This window comes from Euprymna scolopes, chromosome 38 (assembly GCF_053919585.1).
Source record: "Euprymna scolopes isolate OS-2025 chromosome 38, ASM5391958v1, whole genome shotgun sequence".
Taxonomy (NCBI): domain Eukaryota; kingdom Metazoa; phylum Mollusca; class Cephalopoda; order Sepiida; family Sepiolidae; genus Euprymna; species Euprymna scolopes.
The window spans coordinates 47,645,690-47,668,439 of NC_136519.1; the positions used below are offsets into that span (position 1 = coordinate 47,645,690).

At 35.3% G+C, this 22,750-nt stretch overlaps 1 protein-coding gene and 1 pseudogene across 1 annotated transcript in view; one reads left to right on the forward strand and one right to left on the reverse strand.

The window, feature by feature from the left end:
• The window catches only part of LOC145263137 (diacylglycerol kinase zeta-like), a 1,403,365-nt gene that overhangs the window by 486,400 nt on the left and 894,215 nt on the right, over positions 1-22,750 (forward strand). The window lies entirely within an intron of this gene.
• On the reverse strand, positions 13,299-13,416 carry LOC145263319 (5S ribosomal RNA; annotated as a pseudogene).

Here is a 22,750-nt window from a genome sequence, read left to right on the forward strand (position 1 = left end):
ATACTTGGACCCTAATAAACCCAACAATACAAATAGGAATAACAGATCCCGCAAAGTCCTCTGGTTTAACCCTCCCTATAATAATATGATAAAAACTAAATTAGGTAAAAAATTCTTCATGCTTCTTAATCACCACTTCCCCCCTAGTAATATTCTACATAAAATTTTTAATAAGAACACTATTAAGCTTAGCTACAGTTGCACAAATAATCTAGAAAATAAAATTAAAAAACACAACAATAAAATACTAAATAACCACAACTATAATAACAATGGTCAAAATAATTGTAACTGCCTTAACAAACCCCAATGCCCGCTCCAGCAAAATTGTCTCTCAACAAATGTGGTTTACAAAGCAACTATTGCCCCTGCTGAAGACCCACAAAACAAAAAATTTTACATTGGCCTTTCAAGCACCACGTTCAAAGAGAGATTTAGAGTGCATAAATGCTCCCTAAATAACCCCAACCACCCAAATAGTACTTCATTAACTAACCACTATCTACTACTTACCCGAAACAACCTCACCCCAATTATTAGCTGGGAAATTCTTAATAGAGCTAGTACCTGTAAATCACTAAACTCCCCATGTTATTTATGCTTAACTGAAAAATTACTGATTACTAATTTTAGAGATAGAGATAAACTTCTAAATAAAAAAACTGAAACCTCACTTAATTGTAAACATTATAAATCCCACCTCTTAAGCAACTTCTCACCCTTCTAATAATAACTATAACCCACCCCTAAAATCTAACACTAACGAATTACACACACCCTATTTACAACCTAAACTATATAGTCCCCCATTCATTTTAAAAGAACCCCTCCACAGAACCCCCACCTATTTATCCCACCATTTTTTAGCTACATCTCTCTTTACCAAACTCATTTTTGTACCCCCCCCTTTGCCTTAATCACTCCTTATGTCATTATTTAAAGGTTCTCGCCCCATAGTCTCTTATTGGCTATTTCCATAATCAGGTCTCGATTTCTATTATTTCAATTACGTACTTATCACAATTGGTATCCTTCGACTTGCCTCTCGGTCTATTATCTACTTGTTAACAACTAATCATTTACTTACCTTCTATTTTAATTAATTATTTAATTTACCATCTACATATAACATATATAATACGCTTTTCTCTTATATTTACCTCTTACTAATTCTTTCAATAATAATTATCATATTTTTTAACACAAAGCTTATTTACATATTTTTCGTATTTGTGTTTGTACATATACTCAAGCACATGCTTCTCCCCCATTGATGTGTGTATTTTTTACATGTGTACTCATGTGTATGTTTTTGTGTGTTTTTGTTATCTACTTACCATCTACATTTTATTAATAATTATATTAATTTTTATTATTTAATTAACTTACTTATATCCTTAGTTTTTTTACTTTATTAAATAAACCTATAACGTATAATTCACCTATTTACCCTTCTATTTCTCATTTCTTTCTTCCAACTTAACGCCCGACAATTCAAAAAACTATAAATAATAAATTAAAAACAAAAAATTAATTTTTTCAATTTCTCCCTGCCCAGCTAATTTATATATATATATATATATGTGTATATATATGTGCACATGTATATATATATATGTGTGTGTGTGCGTGTGTATGTGTGTGTGTTTGTATATGTATGTATATGTGTGTGTATGTATGTATTTATATGTGTGTATATATATGTGTGTGTGTATATGTATGTATATATATGTATTTGTGTTTGTGCGTATCTTCTATATGTGTGTATATGTATGTGTTTTTTTTATATATATTTGTATTTGGTTACGTATCTTCTACATGTATTTTTGTGTGTGTGTTTTTCTGTGTGTATGTGTTTTATTCACTTATTATAAATATCTCCCTAATAATTTTATGAATTTTATTATTTGATTAACTTACTGATATTCTTACCTATTTCTATATTAGTAAAATAAACTTGTAACTTATAATTCATTAATTTATATTTTTCTCTTTCTCTCTTTCCTTCAACTACAACGCCTGAAAATTTAAAAATTATTTATAAAATATTTTTCAATTCCCCCCCCCTCCCAGCTAATTTATATTTATATGTATATATATGTATGTATATGTATATGTATATATATATGTATGTGTAAGTGTTTGCATCTGGATGTATGTGTACTTGCATATATGTTTATATATGTATATATGCGTGTATTTTTACGTATCTGTGTATGTGTACATATATATATATGTGTTTGTATATGTATGTTTGTGTATATGTGTATATGTATATATATATATATATATATATATATGTATGTGTGATCACGCATGTGCTTTTCCCCCATTTACGTATGTGCATTTGCTGTACATATTTATGCGTGTGCTTATATTTGTGTGTTACTTATTAAAAATGTTTTTTTTTTTTCTATTATTTAAGTTACTTACTTAAGCCTTCACCTATTTTATTTTATTTCACTAAAATAAACCTGTAACGTATAATTTCTACCTGCCCGGCTATTTATTTATATATATATTATATTTAATTATATATATCATTACACTATCAAAATAAACCTGTAAAGTATAATTCATTAACTTATTTTTCCTTTTCTTTTTCTTTCCATTTTATAAACAATAAATATCTTTCAATCTCTCCCCGCCCGGCTAAATTACTTTAAACCCCATTTTCAACCCGTTCCTTCACCTATTTTATTTTATTTTATTAAAATAAACCTGTAACGTATTATTTCTACCTGCCCGGCTAATTTATTTATTATATTTAATTATATATATCATCACACTATTAAAATAAACCTGTAAAGTATAATTCATTAACTTATTTTTCCTTTTCTTTTTCTTTCCATTTTATAAACAATAAATATCTTTCAATCTCTCCCCGCCCGGCTAAATTACTTTAAACCCCATTTTCAACCCGTTCCTTCACCTATTTTATTTTATTTTATTAAAATAAACCTGTAACGTATTATTTCTACCTGCCAGGCTAATTTATTTATTATATTTAATTATATATATCATCACACTATTAAAATAAACCTGTAAAGTATAATTCATTAACTTATTTTTCCTTTTCTTTTTCTTTCCATTTTATAAACAATAAATATCTTTCAATCTCTCTCCGCCCGGCTAAATTACTTTAAACCCCATTTTCAACCCGTTCCTTCACCTATTTTATTTTACTTTATTAAAATAAACCTGTAACGTATTATTTCTACCTGCCCGGCTAATTTATTTATTATATTTAATTATATATATCATCACACTATTAAAATAAACCTGTAAAGTATAATTCATTAACTTATTTTTCCTTTTCTTTTTCTTTCCATTTTATAAACAATAAATATCTTTCAATCTCTCTCCGCCCGGCTAAATTACTTTAAACCCCATTTTCAACCCGTTCCTTCACTAACATTAACTTTCCAACCTGTTGCCATGGTGATCCTTTAAATTAACTGTTACTTATGCCGTTATCAACAAAAGTAGCGTCTTTTAAGTTTAAACTGTTAAAAAACACGTATATAAGAATTTACACATAATTAATATTTAATTATAAACCCCTCTCTTTTTAATACACTCCTACTACTTTAAACTCCAACGTCCTCTCCCCACCACTCCCCCTTCTTTTCTAACTCCCCTTTATCTACGATCTTTCCATTTTTATTTGACTTTATAACTTAGTCCATCTATGAATTCTGATGATGCTAGTTGGATTTTTCCTCTCTTTGAGGATTTTCCTCTAGTTGAAACAATTTGTAAACTCATTCTGGACTCACAGTAATAAATTTCCTATATATATATATATATATATATATATATATACACTTGTGCCCGATATTATTCATACCCCCCTTGAAAATTGAGTTTATTAGGTGTAACTTTGTAAGAATTTATTGTTTACGTCCATATTGATACATATTCTTAATAAACCTCTTCTGATCATTTTCGTCATTTTAAAATCTCGGGATACTTGTAATAAAAGAAATATACAGCTATTTATAAAATCTGCAATGTTAAAAAATAATCATACCCCCTTATTTTTTCAGTATTAATCGAGTTTCTGACTGTTTGTTTCCTGTTTGATTCTTATTTTGAATGCTTTTATACAACCTTTGATTAATTTCATTTCGTTTTTTGCATTTTTCAGAAATTAAAATGATATCAACTGAAAACCAATAAAAGAATAAAAATTATTAGAATGGGGAAGAAAAAAGAGCTTAGTAATGATCTTAGGACTAAAATTGTGAATTCACATAAGGATGGTTTAGGTTACAAGTCAATTTCCAAGAAATTTGAGGTCCCTACAGCAACAGTACACAGCATCATCAAAAAATTCCAGAGCCACCACACAACAAACAACTTGATTGGTAGAGGAAGGAAAAGGAAACTGTCTGCTAGAGCCACCAGGAATATTGTAAGAAGTGTTAATGCAAATCCAACCACCACTACTAAGGACATTTTAGAAAATCTGGAGTCTTCTGGCATAAAAATATCAAGGCAAACATTGCAAAGGACTCTGCATGAAAATGGTCTGAAAGGAAGAAGACCAAGAAGGACTCCATTGCACACCGGAAAACACCTTGCAGCACGTCTAAAGTTTGCTAGGACCCATGTGAATTCTCCAGAGTCCGTTTTCTCAAGTATTTTGTGGACTGACGAAACAAAAATTGAATTGTTTGGCCATATGGATGCTTCTTACGTTTGGAGGAAGAAAGGAGAAGCTTACAACCCAAAGAACACCATACCCACGGTGAAACATGGTGGTGGTAGCCTAATGTTTTGGGGCTCCTTTTCGGCTAGTGGTCCAGTTAGTTTGGTCAAGATAGATGGAACCATGAAGAAGGAGCAATATTTGGAGATACTCCAGAAAAACATTAGACAGGATGCGGAGAAGCTCCATTTAGGACCAAACTGGGTCCTTCAACAGGATAATGATCCAAAACATACTGCCAAAATAGTCAAGAAATGGTTTGAGGATAATCAAATTAATGTTTTGGAATGGCCTAGCCAGAGTCTCGACCTGAACCCTATCGAAAACCTCTGGAACATATTGAAAACTGAGGTTAAAAAGCGGAAACCTAGAAATTTGAGGGATTAGGAGAACTACTGCATTGAAGAATGGTCAAAAATCAGTGTTGATGCTTGTAAAAACCTTGTTGATAAATATCCAAAACGGTTACAGGCAGTTATTAAGAATAAAGGGCATGCTATTGACTATTAGTAAGAAAGGTATGAATAATTTTGAACTAGTGCCATTATTGTTTTTCTTTGTATAATGTTTTAAACTTGCATAATTTATTTATTTGTTGAGTTTAAATTAAATGCTTATGCTTGATTTATTGTTTGAAATCCCTTTAATATTGTCTACCTTCTGGTTTGAGCAATATTCTTATAGAAATCTCAAAGATCCGAGGGGTATGAATAATATCGGGCACAAGTGTATATATATATATATATATATATATATATATAGTATAATATGAACGACGTACATTATTTAAGAAAGTTTTTTAACCTTTTTACATTACACTTTATATAATACGCTTCTCCTTCTTCTAGGAATTCGATATTATTCCCCCTTACAACATCAATAATTTCATTGATTTATTTCGTTCCTGATGAATCCCACGCTAGACGTCGCATCCCCATTATGTTACAAAGCATCTTCTCTACTCTTCTGATGAGAAGCATAAGGCTTTGAAATACCTTGGTATAAAGAGGGTCCCTCTATCCCCCAACTAAAGGTGTGTATACCTTTATTAAATAAATGGACCATTCTACATTCACCAATATATAGTTTTTGTGACTTCATTTTCCATTCTTATTGTTGCCTATGTGTATATATATATATATATATATATATATATATATATACACAGTGTATCTCAAAAGTAAGTACACCCCTCACATTACAGTAGTCTGTTTGCAGCATATATAACAAAGTTGATTTATTTTCCCTTCAAAATAACTCAAAATATAGCCATTAAAAGCTAAATCCCTAGCAACAAAAGTCAGTACACTCCTAAGAAAATACACTCCTAAAAAGTGAATACAATCTTAAAAAATTACACCTTTGAATGTCTAAATTGAGTAATGCTTTTTTCCCCTTCAAAATGTCATGTGACTCATTAGTGTAACTATGTTCATAGGGAGCAGGTGTATTCAAATTTGTAGTGCAGCTCTCACACTCTCTCTCTCTTACCAGTCACTGGAAGTTCCAACATGGCATCACATGGCAAAGAACTCTCTGAGGATCTTAAAAAAACGTATTGTTGCACTACATAAAGATGATCAAGGCTACAAGTAGATTGCTAACACCTTGAAACTGAGCTGCAGCACAGTGGCTAAGATCATCCAGCATTTTAAAAGAGCAGGGTCCACTCAGAACAGGCCTCGGGTAGGTCGTCCAAGAAAGCTGAGCGCACGTGCTGAGCATCACATTCAAATGCTTTCTTTGAAAGATTGGCGTAGGAGTGCTGTTGTCATTGCTGCAGAGATAAAGGAGGTTGGTGCTCAGCCTGTTAGTGTTCAGATCATATGCTCCACACTACATCAAATTGGTGTGCATGGCGGCCATCCAAGGAGAAAGCCTCTTCTGAAGGCAATACACAAGAAGCCCGCAAACAGTTTGCTGAAGACATTTAAAAAAATCCATAGATTACTGGAACCATATCCTATGGTCTGATAAGACTAAATTTAATTTTTGGGGTTTTGATAACCTTAAGGATGTGTGGTAGTGACCAGGTGAGGAGTACAAAGATAAGTGTGCCATGCCTACAGTCAAGCATGGTGGTGGGAATGTCATGGGGTCTGTGGCTGCATGAGTGCTGTAGGTATTGGAGAGTTACATTTCATTGAGGGGAAACCTGAACTCCAACATGTACTGTCAAATACTGCAGCAGAGCATGATCCCCTCCCTCCAGAATCTGAGTAGCAGAGCAGTGTTCCAGCATGACAATGATCCAAAACACACATCCAAGACAACCACTGCTTTACTGAAGAGGCTGAGGATAAAGGTGATGGACTGACCAAGTATGTCTCCAGACTTGAACCCAATAGAACATTTTTGGGGCATCCTCAAGCAGAAGGTGGAGGTGTGCAAAGTCTCAAATATCCGCCAGCTCCGCAACGTCGTAATTGAAGAGTGGAAGAGCATTCCAGTGGCTACATGGGAAGCTCTGGTAAACTCCGTGTCCAGGAGAGTAAAGGCAGTTTTGAATAATGATGGTGGCCAAACAAAATATTGAGAGTTGTCATGTTATATGTTAATATTGACAACTTTTCGTAAGGGGTGTACTCACTTTTGTTGCCAGGGATTTAGCTTTTAATGGCTATATTTTGAGTTGTTTTGAGGGGAAAATAAATTAACTCTGTTATGTTTCAGACAGACTACTTTTCATTGTGTCAAAAAATCATTTTTTCAGAGTTGTTCCATGAAGAGATATACTTAAATATTTGAAGAAATGTGAGGGGGTGTACTCATGTTTGTGATACACTGTATATACATATCTATATATCTATAAAAGTGAGAATATGTGTGCGTGTCTGTGTGTGTGTGTGTGAATAAACTTCTCAACCTATATACTCAACGAATTTTTAATCTAAAGACTGGAAATTTGGTATATAGGTGATTCAGACATGTGAAAAACGTTTTAACCGATTTTCATCTGGAAAAACGTCTTTTAAGGGGTCAAAATTGAAAAATTGATACCTGGAAGTCGTCGGATTTTTCTGTTTGTGAACTTTTTCACGATTGTGCATGCGTGAATGGTTGACATTACAGATTCCGTATGTTAAGTATAAGTCAGTTTAGAAAACACTTTTTAAAGAGTGCGTCATGTTGGACGAATAGTTATCATACTTGACTCGCTGTCTATAGGTTTTGGTTTCGATCTCAGGTCGACTATTTTTTTTTTTTTTTTTACTTGCAAAAAGTAGACTGTTTAGAAAAAAAAAACCTAATACTCATTTGTACATGTCTCAGTTTTGTGTGAATTAAAATATATTTTACGACTGGGTAACATCGGTCGGCCTGCTAGTTTTATTATAGATGTATATATGTACATGCATTCCAGCCATCTTAGGTTTTAGGCAATTCTTAAGACATTGTGTTAGCCAATATTATAAAAACCACAAAGGGGGGCCTATTTTACGATGTAAAAATAAGTAAAGCTGTTTTCGTATTCAAATTTAAACTGGTAGCTTTGTTTAGCGCTCTCTCTCTCTCTCTCTCTCTCTCTCTCTCTCTCTCTCTCTCTCTCTCTCTCTCTCTCTCTCTCCAGCACTGGCTAGCTGGTAGTCAGTAAAAGAAGTTTTCCTGTTAAAGGCTGTTTGTGGATAAAATGTTTACAGTAAAATAAAGTTATTAAAAAGCCAATTTTATTATTCTTGTTAATGCAGCAACGAGAATAGAAAGTGGGTGTTGGCTTTCGGCAGTCTCGTGACTCTCACTTCCCTTATTTTGCTCTTTAGTCCTCACATTCCATGAACGACAAAGGAGGAACAATTCGTGTTTTCTGGGTTGGAATCCGTCCACTTATTGTTGGCTAGTTTTTGATCTTGAAGTAATAGTTTTTTATTTTCTTACATAAAATAACTTCTGAATTTTTGAGATGACGATTGATTATTTGCATTCTTTAGACTACTGTTCTCATCTTGAGTGTTTTTTTTCATAACGTTTCGGTCGATGTAACCACCGACCTGCTTTAAGTGTATCTTGTAGAATCCAGGAGTCTTTCTGACATACTTGAGAACTTGCATGAAATTTCAAACAGAACCCTTTATTTAAAAATTTATTGGGGCTAGCATGATTCAAAGATTCCCAAGTTCAACAGGACAAACCTGAAGAAGGTCGGAAGTTACATCGGCCGAAATGTTGTAAAAATAACACTGAAAATGAGAACAGTAATCTGAAGAATTCAAATAATATGATCAAATGACTTAATGATTTGTCTGGAGCGATTTCCATAAAAAAGTATGAGAAATACTCTCTTGTTAAAAAAAAAATCATGATCTTTAGTAGAATAAGCTAACAATTTATTATTTTGAAAGTGTTAAAAACAATTAAAAACAAATTGTCCATGTAAAATTAAATCATATCATTCCTCATTCTGGTTTAGTGCTGTCTGAAGATACCGGTTTTCTAACCTAAAATATGCCAAACATTGATGTTATTGTTTTTTTTTATTTTTTCCTTTGCAAAACTCAATCATGTTCTGCAAAGTCAAAAACAAAATCAATAGTTTTATCTCTACAAAACAACCAAACCAAACACCATGAATAAATATTTGAAGAGATAAAGAACTTGAAGCATGAAAACTTTTTATAAAATTACTGCATTCAGCATTAAACAACCCCCAAAAAGTTTGATATGCCGTAAAACAAAACAACTAAACATAATGAATAAATATTTTAAAACATAATTGAAGCATAAAACATTTTTTTCTAAAATTACCGGATTTGGCATTGGATAACTTGAAAAGTTCGATATGCGATAAAACGAAACCAAAAACCAACCATTTTGAATATCAATAGAAAGACATCAATTTGAATACCATAAACGAATAATGATGATAATAATAATAATAATAATAATGATAATAGTTGGTTGATTGTTTTTGTTTTACGGCATATCAACCCTTTTCGGGTTATTTAATGTCGAATTTTGAAAAAAAATCTTTTTAATAGAATTTTTTTTTTTCAAGTCGGTTTCTATTTAACCCATAGTTGGGACTCTAACAGGTACTACCACTCTGGGTCAGAGTGGACCTGAGAGCAATGGCAATTAAGTGTAGAAGTGTAAGCCATTTTGAGTTTCAGAACAGTTTCAGATGGTTCGCTGTTACACACAAGTCCTGGTAGGTGACTTGTTTGTAGTAGACAGTTCCACAGAACAAAATATTTTTACCGTGTCGAAACCCGGGAAAAGAACATGTGAAGTTGCTCCAGAAAAGGTTTAATATTTATGAAGCAATTCTGGTTTCTGATTGGTTGGTATCAGAACGTGAATTTATTTGATTCGTCAGTTCTTAGCAGCATCGTTTATAAATAGAATCGTCCGACTGTGTGGGATCATACCCCATTATCACTCCAAAATATTGCAACACTCCATACTCCCCAAAGCCCACAAGCTGGGGCTTCACCACTGGATATAGTTTAAGGTCATATACAGGACCCATAATGATGATAATAATAATAATGATGATAATAATTATAATAATAATGATAATAAGCTGTTGTTGTGATAACGCAAATTCATCTGCAAAGTTTATCGAAAAAGGTGGAGAGTATTGGAAATCTGGGGAGACGTATTTTCACTCAAACTCCAGATAACACCAAAAATTGTTCTCAAAGAGAAATATTTGATGAAGGCCTGCATGACTACTCCTAGTGAATAAATAAAAAATAATACTTAGTCTAATTTTCATATGGTAATCGATGCGTTATGTCTTTTAAACTACATAATTTCATTGTGAATAGTGGCCCCATGTTCTTCATCACAATAAAATGTAATTCGATTTCAATCATCCCCAAAAATAATTGGACCAAATCGGATATAATTTTAAAAGGCATCAATTAGAAACAATAGATTTAACTATGTATTTGGCCTGTGCCCCCCCCCCCAATAAACAGATTAGACCATTCCAGTAATGATCATGGGAGTTTAGTTCTGTGTAGTTCTAGGAGGTTCACTCTCCCAGGCTTTGCCTTCTCTCGTTTATTGCTAATCACTTGAGGCGCCCTCACCAAAGAATACCAGCGGAACTGCCTAGGCACTTTTTGCAGGTCAGAGTGCCTTTCCTCTAGGGCGTTGGCTTCTCAATCCCACTTTCCGACCCTGGTGTCTAAGTTCTGGTAGTGGGAGAGAACTAAATACCGAACTATGCATTCGTCAAATTTAATTCTTAATATTAAAATATGCTTTGAAAATAGAATAGGATAACTTTGAAAATAGAATAGAATAACTTCCAGAATTGTTGCAAGTACTTGTTTAAACATATCATATGTCCGTTAAAGTATGATCACCAGTTCCAGATGTGACAACAGTGCTTGCAGGAAATCTGTCCAAGTAGTTGATTGGCCAGTACTGTCGTTAGTTGAGAGACACCGGCTCCAAATATGACAGAAAACTGTCAGCCTCACAACCATACTCAACAATGTTATTAAGAAATGCTTTCAAATCTGACATTGGCAGCAATTTTACCGATGCCATATCACGGCATTTAGTTGCTCTTGCTGGAATGATAGTGGCAGTAGTTAAATATTTAATGTTGTTGATTATAGATATTAGCCATTTATTCTTGGCAGAAAGGGAAACCTGGCATTATTCGGATGAACAGTACGAAGTTATATATAATCATATAGTAAGAACTCTTCAAGTTACCAATATAACGAAAATGTTCTTGTAATTCGAGAATGCTGAGGTTATAAAAAAATGTGTAAAAGAATTTATTATTAAATAATCTTAGCTATGTTAGTTATACGTGGGTCTAGGACAACAGCATATTTTTTTCATTGTTTTGACTCTCGAGTGTGTATGCGTTGATATCTTATATGCTTTTGATGTGGTTCTCAGTTGATTAACTGTGTCTAATTTTGTCGGATATGTACTCGAGTCAAAACAATAAAAAGAATATTCTGTTGTCATGTGAACGGGCTCTTGTCACAGGTCACCAAATGTGACCTTTCTGGGTCACTAGTAACAGGTGTGAACCATCACACACACGTCGTGATCATCTTTAACAGGGAATTCTCCGCGAGTTCTCTCGGCGGAGCGGGATCTGGTTGGTCGGTTTCAGCATCGATTTCACCTTCAGGTTGATATGCCGTATCAGGCTGGAAGTGAATAGAATTTCATGCACACAAAAGAAAGACAAATTCAGATTTCTCTATTCTACGAGTTAATTCAACTCAAATTTACAATTCGATTAGTGTTAGGTTATCTCAAGACCAAGCTTCAACTCTCCAACTGATTTTTGGCGTGGACATGCGCTTTTAAAGTGAGGTGATAGAGTAGGGTAGGTTGTTCCCTAGACCAATCGCCAATCAATACGTCATCCCGGGGTAATCCCAGATTTCCCTGCGTGTGTGCTGGTGATTCTGCAAACGCTTGCAGTGTCGGTTCTCACGATCAGGAGAACCGTTACCTTCGCTCAAGAGGACATATTGCCAGTTTTCCATCAAACAATAAAATTTATATGTCGGTTTCACCAAAACATAATAAAATTCATAACTTAACTCTTCCTTTCAGTGAAGTTGGACGCTGCTGCCCGAGCATGCAATAAGGCTTAACAGTTAATACAAGCATAGTTGCCCTTCTTCAGTGTTTTGGGAGTCTTAATCTCCCTCCAATGGGGAGTTCTACCGCTTCCAGAGGCGGTCACGCCACATCCGCCCCCCCCCCGCTCCCTCTAGGCTCATTGATATTTGTGCAAACGAATGAGTCTAGCCCTAGTTATAAGTTTAGTGGTGCTATGAACCGAACCCTTTATTTAATATGCGGAGATAGCTTTCTCTCGTTCTATCAGCTATGACTAGATAGTAGTCCTAAGTAATTTGCAATAGTATTTTTACCGGAAGAAGATCGGAGGTTACATCGAACAAAACGTCAAGATGAGAATAATAGTCCTAATAATATGAATCTAAAAAGATTTAGAAATGTAAGGAACATTTTAAGTGCTGTTATTTTAGTAATCGGGATGCTGGGTGAGGTGATGCTGGGTGGGATGCGGATTTTATTTAGAGTAATCTCATATTGAATGTTATGTGCATAATGTTTGGGTTGATGTAACCTCCGATCTTCTTCAGATGTATCTTGGTTAACTCGGTAATCTGCTCGGAATTTTGAACAAAACACTTTATCTAATATATGGAGGTAGCATGCTCTCATGTTGGTAACCATGTAGAAGTCATAAGTAATTAAGTAATTGAAGAAGCCCGCATAAATCGGGCGAAACGTTGAGTATCCAGGTCCTTCCACCTCCATTTTATTTCATATCGTCAGATTTAATCCAGCTCAGAAATCATAAGTAATTAACAATTATATTTTGGAGTGTCGCATATACCGTCAATTTTCAGAAGATTGTATATTACAACTAAATTTTCAGATGAGATGCAGATGCCTCCGTTCAGTCTCGGAAGACAAAGAATACCCCTTTTAAGGGCAGCTGCACGTGTAATTGTGTGGCAAGGATTGCACAATCCCTAACCACACCTCTCCTGAATCGGCACTGCTTGAGTCCAGTGGCAAGGAGAAGTCCATGACGACTGAAAACAATGCAGAGATAAGCGGAGAGCACATACAACACCTGGAAGTTACAAGTGGTCACCCATCTGATACTGGCCAGGCTCATCGTTGCTTAACTTCGGTGATCTGACGGGAACGGGTGTGTCAAACGTGATTATGCCGTATAACTAAATTTTACCAAGTGCTTTATCTACTACGACATGGGCACTTTCAGACAATTTTCTGTCTATTTATGTCTTTAGCTACTCATTATATATTAACATATATAGTCTGTTTATTGTACAAACATTATTGGTTACATATGTGCATACATGTTTCAGTGGAGTCCCAATTCAAGGATATCACTTCATCAGACCAAAGAATAAACGATATTGAAACAAGAGTCAAAATTATGTTCGTTTTTTTTATAAGATGTAGTTTACGCTCTGGAAGAAAGTGAGGTGTATACTTTGTGAATGTGAGCAGTATGAGTTTTGGAGAGAGGTGTGGTGAAGGAAAGGAGTAGGGGAGTGAAGAAGGAGGGGGAAGTATGATCCTACGTGGTTAAGCTGTAGCAGAGACACCACTATAGAGTGGAAAATATAACTCGCAGTATACCACCTTTATTTAAATCATAAATAAGCCTATATATCTGTCCAATTAACACACACGCTATCGTATTAATATATAGGTAATGGTTATAATATATTTAGTTATATTAGAAACTTTCTTCTAAGGTATATATCACAATTTGTGAATATTCAAATTATCTCAACGAAGGGAAGAATCTATCATGCATATGTATGCAATGTAATAATGTATGGAAGTTAAAACTGGCCAATGAGGGTTGGGGACATGTGTTGCATGGAGAGGAATGATAAAAGAATAATACCATTGATGTGCAATGTGAATCTCTAAAAACAGGCTTAGATTTAATGACCTTTGAGGAAGATTAAATCTGGATTGGAGATTTAATATGGATGGTATAGTGAAGTTGAAGGAATAGATGAGAGGTCTTGGGTTAGTAGATGTAGAACAGTTGAGGTAACAGGGTCAGTTAGAACAGCTGTAACTGCATACACCAGAATAAGATTGACGATCAACACCCAGAAGACAGTGCTGTCCTCTCACCAAACCCAATAACTCTCACAGCAGCAGGGCAACACCTGCTCACGGTGCTCACATTAAAATATCTGGGACGCATAATGTTTAACACCTGTTTATTGGATGACGAGGTGGATGTGAATCTTAGATGACTTATAGCTGCCATATGAGAAGTCTAGAGACCTCCAGAAGATCCTTGGGAACACATGGAGAGACAGAGTGCCGCACACACAGGTGTTGGGGAGTGCAGGCGGCTACAGCGTGGAGTCCATCATGATCCAATGCCAACTCAGGTAACTTGGGCACATCAGTTAAATGTCAAGCCACAGAACACCATGTAGAATGCTGTATCTAAGCATCAGCAGGCTCATGATAAGATCATCATCATTGAATGATGATGGACAACCAAGCAGAATGTAGAACAGTTGAGGTAACATGGTTAGTTCATAGGGGAAAGTCAAGGAAAACGTGGGAGGAAGTGATAAATATGAACCTGGCCACCGATATATTTGGAAGTCGATTTTAAAAAGCCGGCCAATACATATAAGCATAGAAAAGACCTTTAACCGAATATGGTGATGATGAAAAGACAAAATATTTAATCACCAAGCAAAACGCATTAAAATGCAATTAATCATTGCTAAACTATAACTTTGAATGATGACAGTAAACTTATTCCTCGACTGCCCTAATCACCAAACAAGTTCAATAACTCATTCTTTCCTAACTTCCTTTCTCCCAAAGAACTCATCTGCTCATTAAATTTGTAACAAGGAAGAGAAATTAAAGTTGACGTCAGCGTTGATAGATGATATAAGCTAATATAATAATATATATATATATAAGCTAATAAATTAATGAGGGAATTATACTTTCACTTTTTCCTTCATTGTATTTGTGTAGCATTTAGATGTGGGTGTGTCAATTTCTACTAAGATTACCAATAAAAATAGTCACATTTTCCAATTCGAGTGAAAGTCACATACCGTGTTAGTGACGTAATAGATGCAGGAAGCTGCTCGTCTCACGTGGCAAATGAGCAAGGGAGATAATTTTTTCCCCACTAAATTACCAGAGAGATAGATATATATTGGATAACTGCTTTTCCTCTCCATCATGTTGGAAAGTGTTGGAGTTGTTTTACATATTGTATGGCATAATCACATTGACACACCGTTTCTCATCAGATCACTGAAGTTAAGCAATGTTGAGCCTGGTTAATACCAGATGAGTAACCATTTGGGAATTTTAGGCGCTATATATGCTCTCCGCTTATCTCGGCATTTGTTTCCAGTCGTCCTGTATATACACTTCACTTGCCACTGGTATTTAACAATGTCGATTCAGGAGAAGTGTGGTTGGAGATTGCGCACCTCCTGCCACAAAATTTTACGCACAGACACCCCTACATGGGAATCCATAGTCTGTTAAAGACTGAAGGAGCCTGTGTGTATGTAGTACAAATCAGTGTCGGTGTCATACTATCGACGTTCCCCCAAGTGTTTGGAAGTATAAAAATATATATATATAAAAAAAAATGCAAAAATTATAATAAAAAGAGGAAATAAGTTTATCAGCAGAACAAAGGTATAGAAAGTTGTCCACCAATTAAAGTTAGTAAAAAGACAATGTAGAGGAAGTTATTTGCAATGATGCACAAAAGCCTTCTGAAATAGGATTGTTAATCAAAGTCTGACGGACAAAAACTCGCACATAAAGGTCAATATACGAAGGGCGTGCAATAAGTAATGCGCCTGACCCACTTCCTACAGTAGTAGAGCAACGAAACTTGGCGCAGTTATTAGTCTTTCTCTACATAGGAACCACCCAGAGTTATGCATTTCTCCCATCGTTTAATGCAGCTCTGGAGACAGTTTTTGTAGAACACCCCAGTGTGGTCCTCCAACCACAATGTGATTTCAGAAATCAAGGCTGCATCATCTGGGAAACGCTTTCCTTTCAAAAACAACTTCATGGCTGGGAAGAGGTGAAAGTCAGAGGGTGCAAGGTCAAGAGAGTAGGAAGGATGGGGAAGGATTTCGTAACCACACGCCCATGCTTCTGATCTGGCGACATGCGAGTTGTAGACCAGAGTGTTGTCCTGCAGGAGGAGGGTACCTTTGCTGATCTTGCTCCGCCTCTTGATTTTGATAGCTTCACTTAATTTCCTCAAAAGTGAAACATAATAGGCTCCTGTAATTGTGGTACCCTTTACCAGGAAATCTGTCATCACTACTCCATCCTGGTCTCAGAAGACTGTGAGCATGACCTTGCCCGCGGAGGGCTGCACCCTTGCCTTCTTTGGGGGTGGTGAGTCCATGTACTCCCACTGCATTGACTGTGCTTTGGTCTCTGGATCATAGTGATGGACCCAGGTTTCATCCTGTGTAATCAGTCTTTTAAAAAACTTTGACTCATCTTCTTGGCACATCTCCAAATTCATCCTCGAGCACTTGACGCATTTTCACTTCTGGAATGGTGTGAGCAACCTAGAAATCCATCTGGCAGACACTTTATTCATATGCAAATGGTCATGAATGATAGTTTCCACAGACCCTGTACTAATCTTTACATCTTGGGCTATTTAGCGAATAGTAACGTGCCGATCTTCCAAAATGGCAGCCTCAACTTGATGGACAGCTGCCTCATCAATGGCAGAAGGGGGCAACCAGGTCTGGGAGCTGTTTCCACAGACTTCCGGCCATGTTTGAATTCATTCAGCGTTTTACAAGGTCATATGATGGGGCATTATCACCATAAGTTTCTTTCATTTCATCAAAAGTCTCCTGTGGTGTGCGTCCTTTCAAATACAAAAACAGGATCACTGCTCGACATTCAACAGGCTCCATTTCACACCTTACTCAGTTCAAACACCTGTAAAACAGAAACCACAATTAGTTCAGAGCTGTAATTTACCACATAATCCGTAGAGGTATAAATCATTGCACATGCAAAATTTCAGCTAGCTCAGACAACTGAAAGTGGGTCAGGGGCATTACTTATTGCACGCCCCCTGTATTTAGAGTTGGTTTATGGACAGTTTTAGAAGTAACAGTGAGCTTAGTGACAGTTTATGGATAGTCTAGCAGAAGTAGATTGGGCCGGGCCCCCCTCCTCCCTTCTAGAAGAAAATTGCTGGGTACTGACGTGACCAGACAGCTAGCGACAGACCATATTAGGACTCTTTTTTTAATGCTACATAACAGTATAACATACACAAATCCAGAGCTTAACTGATTTACATCAAATACTCATCTTGTGTTGTTTTATCATAGCGCGACAATGAAATCGAGTGTGTCTAGATTTAGCTATCTAAGGAAGATAAGTTAGTAATGTGAACATTGAAACTATAGCAGCGAAATGAATTTATATGGTCTTTTTGTTATCTTTTTTGCTATTTAGTCGATACTTATCAAGGCCAAAGATAAAAGTTAATGAGATGGAAGGATTAACAGTAGATAGATGAGGAATACTGTGGGAGTACTAACATTTGTGATATTATCGTGTGAGAAATTAAAGAATAAACAAAAGAGGAAAAGTTTATCAGCAATATAAAAAGTATAGGTATTGAGGTTGATAGAAATACAATGGAGAAGAAGTTGTTCACCGATGCCTCTGTTCAGTCTAGAAAGACAAAGTATACACCTTGTGGGGGCAGCTGCATATGTCATTGTGAGGCAGGAGTTGCGCAATCTCTAACCACACGTCTCCTAAATCGGCATTGTTTGAGTCCAGTGGCAAGGAGATGTCTGTCTGTCTAAATATATGTATGTATATATGTATGTCTGCCTAAAACTTTCAACAGAGGCGACGGATTTTCACAAGATCGGTATCGTTTCAAATGACAAATATCAAAAAATTGGCGCAAAATATTAATTCCTTCACCCTCAACTGGGCACTTTTCTACAAAGAGAGGTTGCTTTTTTCGACGACATTTTCAAAAGTCATTCCCTCTTTTAGATTGACTAGCCTTAATTCAAACCATCACCACTTCCGGTTTGGTGATGAACGCAACGACAAAGACGTCATGTTTTTTTTGTTTTTTCACATTCTTTTCCTCTTTCGTGGTATGGGTTCGAGTCTGCCTGCCTACTACCACATTTTTTTTTTTTTTTTTTGCTCAACACACACATCCAAACACCCGCGCAACGCCGGCCACCTAGGCTAGTAGATAAAGAAAAGTCACCACAATACCATATTTACCCAAGACGTTTGGTATAAAGCACTCATTCTAAGATTTTATTTATATTATTACATATAATATCAATTCTCTATAAATTATTATTGATTATTATATTGTACCCAATATATAGTAGTCATTTCAAAAGTAAAAAAAGTTAAAAAAAAAAAAAAAAAAAAAAGGTGTGACTTTAGTGCCATCAGCTAAAATCGAAACTAGAACCAAAACTTATGAAGAATTATTTATTACGAGATTCAAGCAAGCAAGCAAGCAAGCAGTCAAGGTTGCTCGGACGGTCCACAAAGTTTTATAATTATTAAGATATATATTAGTGATAGGACAATTCCAATAGGTTTCTCTGTTCTGATACAATTACCGATTTCATACGAAATCCTCGATCCTAATACAATTACCGATTCTGATTCAGATTCTTTGTAAATCTCCAAATATTAAACTACTAGCAGTTTATCCCGGCGTTGCTCAGGCCCTATGTACTGTTCATAACTTTATGTGCATATGTATATATATGTATATATTAAAAAGTTTAACTTATATCCAGGTAATCTACATCTAAAATTTCAAGTGTTTAGACCCAAAATTGGCGGAGGAGTGTGTTAGAGTCTGTAAAGGTCAACTCTTTCAACTTTGACCTCTTAGCAGCCAAATTTTCGCCTAAAAACTGACTAAAAAGCTTTCTGCATGTCTGAATACCCTTTATGTAAAATTTCAAATGCTTGGACCCAAAATTTGCTGAAGAGTTTGCTAAACCGCAAAGGTAAGGTAAAATCTTTTGAACTCTGACCCCTTGGCAGCCAAATTTTCGGCCAAAACCCCATTAAAAAGCTTACCCTATGTCTGAATACACTTTATGTAAAATTTCAAATTTTTAGACCAAAAGTTGGCTGAGGCAGAGATCAAATTTTGTTTAACTTTGACTCCAATTTTGACCCCTTAACATTTATTGTTTTGGGCTCAAATCAAATTAAAAAGTTTGACCCATGTCCAAGTTACCTACATCTAAAATTTCAAGTGTTTAGACCCAAAATTGGCAGAGGAGTTTGGTAGAGTTTTCAAAGGTCAAATCGTTGAACTTTTACCCTTTGACAGCCAAGTTTCTGGCCGAATACTGATTACAAAGATTTTCCCAAATGTCAATACCCTTTATGTCAAATCTCGAGTCTCTAGACCAAAAATTGACAGAGCTATTTGGTAGAGAAATGTGCACACACACACACACACACAGACAATTTCACTTTTATAGATATACTAGTATTTCAGCCTGGCGTTGCCCGGGTGTTTTGGAGGTGTATGTATTTGGAGGTGTATGTATTTTTAACTTTGACCCCTATTATGACCCCTTAAAATGTATCATTTTGGGCTCAAATCAAGTTATTAAGTTAGATCCATTTCCAAGGAACCTATATCTAAAATTTCAAGTATTTAGACCCCAAATTATCGGAGGAGCTTGGTAGAGTTCTCAAAGGTCAAATCGTTGAACTTTGACCCCCTAATCGCCAAATTTCTGGCCGAAAACCAATCACATCGATTTTCCCAAATCTCAGTACCATGTATATCAAATTTCGAGTCTGTAGACTGAAAATTGACAGAGTTATTGCCAAGGAAAATGTACACAGACACGTTCACTTTTATAGATATACTAGCATGGGCGCCCGGCGTTGCCCGGGTGTTTGGATGTGTATGTTGAGCAAAAAAAATAAAAAAAGTGGTTGTAGGAAGGTAGGCTCGAACCCGTACCACAAAGGAGGAAAAGAATGTGGTAAAACCTAACGTTTATGCTGTTACGACCACTGCAAAACCGGAAGCGACATTTTTTTAAATTAAGGCTAGACCATCTAAAGGAGAGGATAACTTTAAAAAATATCGGCGAAAAAAGTCCCCCCCCCTGTAGAAAAGTTCCTAGTTGAAGGGGAAGACATTAATGTTTTTAGCCAAGTTTTCGATATTTCTCGTATGAAAGGTCGAACTTTAAAACGATACTGATCTTGATAAAATCCGTCGCCTCTATTGAAAGTTTAAGGCAGACATGCAAACAGACATACATACATACATTTATATATTGGTAACTAAAAATGTTCGGCCCAAACTGATGAAAAAGCTTGCCCTATCTTTGAATACCCTTTATGTAAAATTTCAAATATTTAGACCAGAAATTGTCTGAATAATTTGGAAGAGATCGCAGAGGTCAATTTTTTTTTTTTAACTTTGACCCCTATTATGACCCCTTAAAATTTATTGTTTTGGGCTCAAATCAAGTTATTAAGTTAGATACATGTCCAAGGAACCTATATCTAAAATTTCAAGTGCCTTGACCCAGAATTGTCGGAGGAGTTTGGTAGAGTTCTCAAAGGTCAAATCGTTGAACTTTGACCTCCTAATTGCCAAATTTCTGGCCAAAAACCGATCACATCGATTTTCCCAACTCTCAGTAACCTGTATATCAAATTTCGAGTTTGTAGACTAAAGATTGAGAGTTATTGCGTAGAGAAAGACACACACACACACACACACACACACTTTCACTTTTATATATATATATATATATATATATATATATATATATATATATATAGATAGATAGATAGATAGATAATCATTATTTTTTAATGATTACTGTAAAAAAATAAAATGCATATATTTTTTCAAATGTAAAAACACAATTGTGGAGATGGGTGATCTATAGATTTTAATTTTACTTGTAGTTTACAATCGATAAATATTTATTATTTATGATTGACACCAGCAGTAGACCATTTTGTTTTAAACTAAATTAAATTAAAAAAAAGTAGGAATGGTTTTTGGGATCAGAAAATACACATTTTTCCCAACGCCGACACCTTCAAAATGTCCGATTTTTCCGGTTCCCAATTCCGATTAATCGTCCCAACACTAATATATATCCACCCCTCCTCACACATCCACCCTTAGATACATATATGCACACTTGTATACACAAAGACTAGATTGAAGCAAGCAAGAACGCATGGACGATCCACAAAGTGTTATAATAACTAATGGGACCTGTGGAAATTCCACAGCGGCATCTTTCATATATTGCAGCTTGGCATTCTGTGGACGTTCAGCATGACTAGAGACCCCACAATATTTTTGTTAAGACTATAAAAGTATTTATCTAATCTGGTTCATGTAGTGTCAGAATGTAGCTGATTATTACGGTTTATCTCCAATATCTTTATAGGTGTCTGTGACATATTTCCATTGTACGGATGCTCGGCGCAAATGGAAACCCCATGAGATTATTGTGCTATGTTTAGACAAAACAGATACTACCCTTGGATCCTAGCCAGAAGACCAAGAGGGTATATTCTAGTTTCACGTACGGCCCAAAAAAGACATTTTTATTTTATTTCAATATTTAGCTTTTTTTTTTTTTTTTTTAAATTGGGTCTTTGATGATCGGGAAATCCTATTTATTAAAAAGGAAGATAGGTGAAAACCTACTACGAACATTAAATTAGAGTGTCTATATATTAATTTAAAGTTTGTTGTATGTTATCACTAGGACTAGGACAAGAGAACATTCTTTTTATTTTTTGGACTCTCGAGTATGTATTTGACACAGTTAATCAATCGAGAACCACATCCCTCTATATAAAAACATAAGATATTAATTAACTAATATATATTCGAGAGTCAAAATAATGGAAAGAATATTCTCTTAGCATAGCCCTAGTTATCATCTCCTATTTTCCTTTTTAATAAATAAGATCTCCCGATCGAATAATTTTTAATATGGAAACCGTGACACGTGTGCAAACGTACGTATGTTAAAGGTACTACGATATTAATATGTAGATCAAGATTAATGATACTAATAATAATGATAATAACAATTATGAAATAAAGTTCCTTAAGTGCAATGCCATAAAGGAGCGCATGTTAGTCCCAGTTGGTTGTTTCGCTATAAACAATCCTAGGCGTTGGAGCGATTTATAACCAACATGGGTGTTAAGTCTGCATCAGATTGAGGCAAAGTGTGAACAGCGGATACACATACAATTTTCTCGTCCTTGCAGGTTTCTCTTGCTTTGAATCCCAAAGTGTAAAATATGAACAGATATGTTCGATATCTCCTCGCCATTTTCTTTTTTTTTTTTTTTTTTTTTCACATCACCTGCCATTAGTCTGGCGCACTGGTGCTGCCACCACCACCACCAACAACGCCAACACCAATACCCCTCCTCCACTCTCTCCATAGT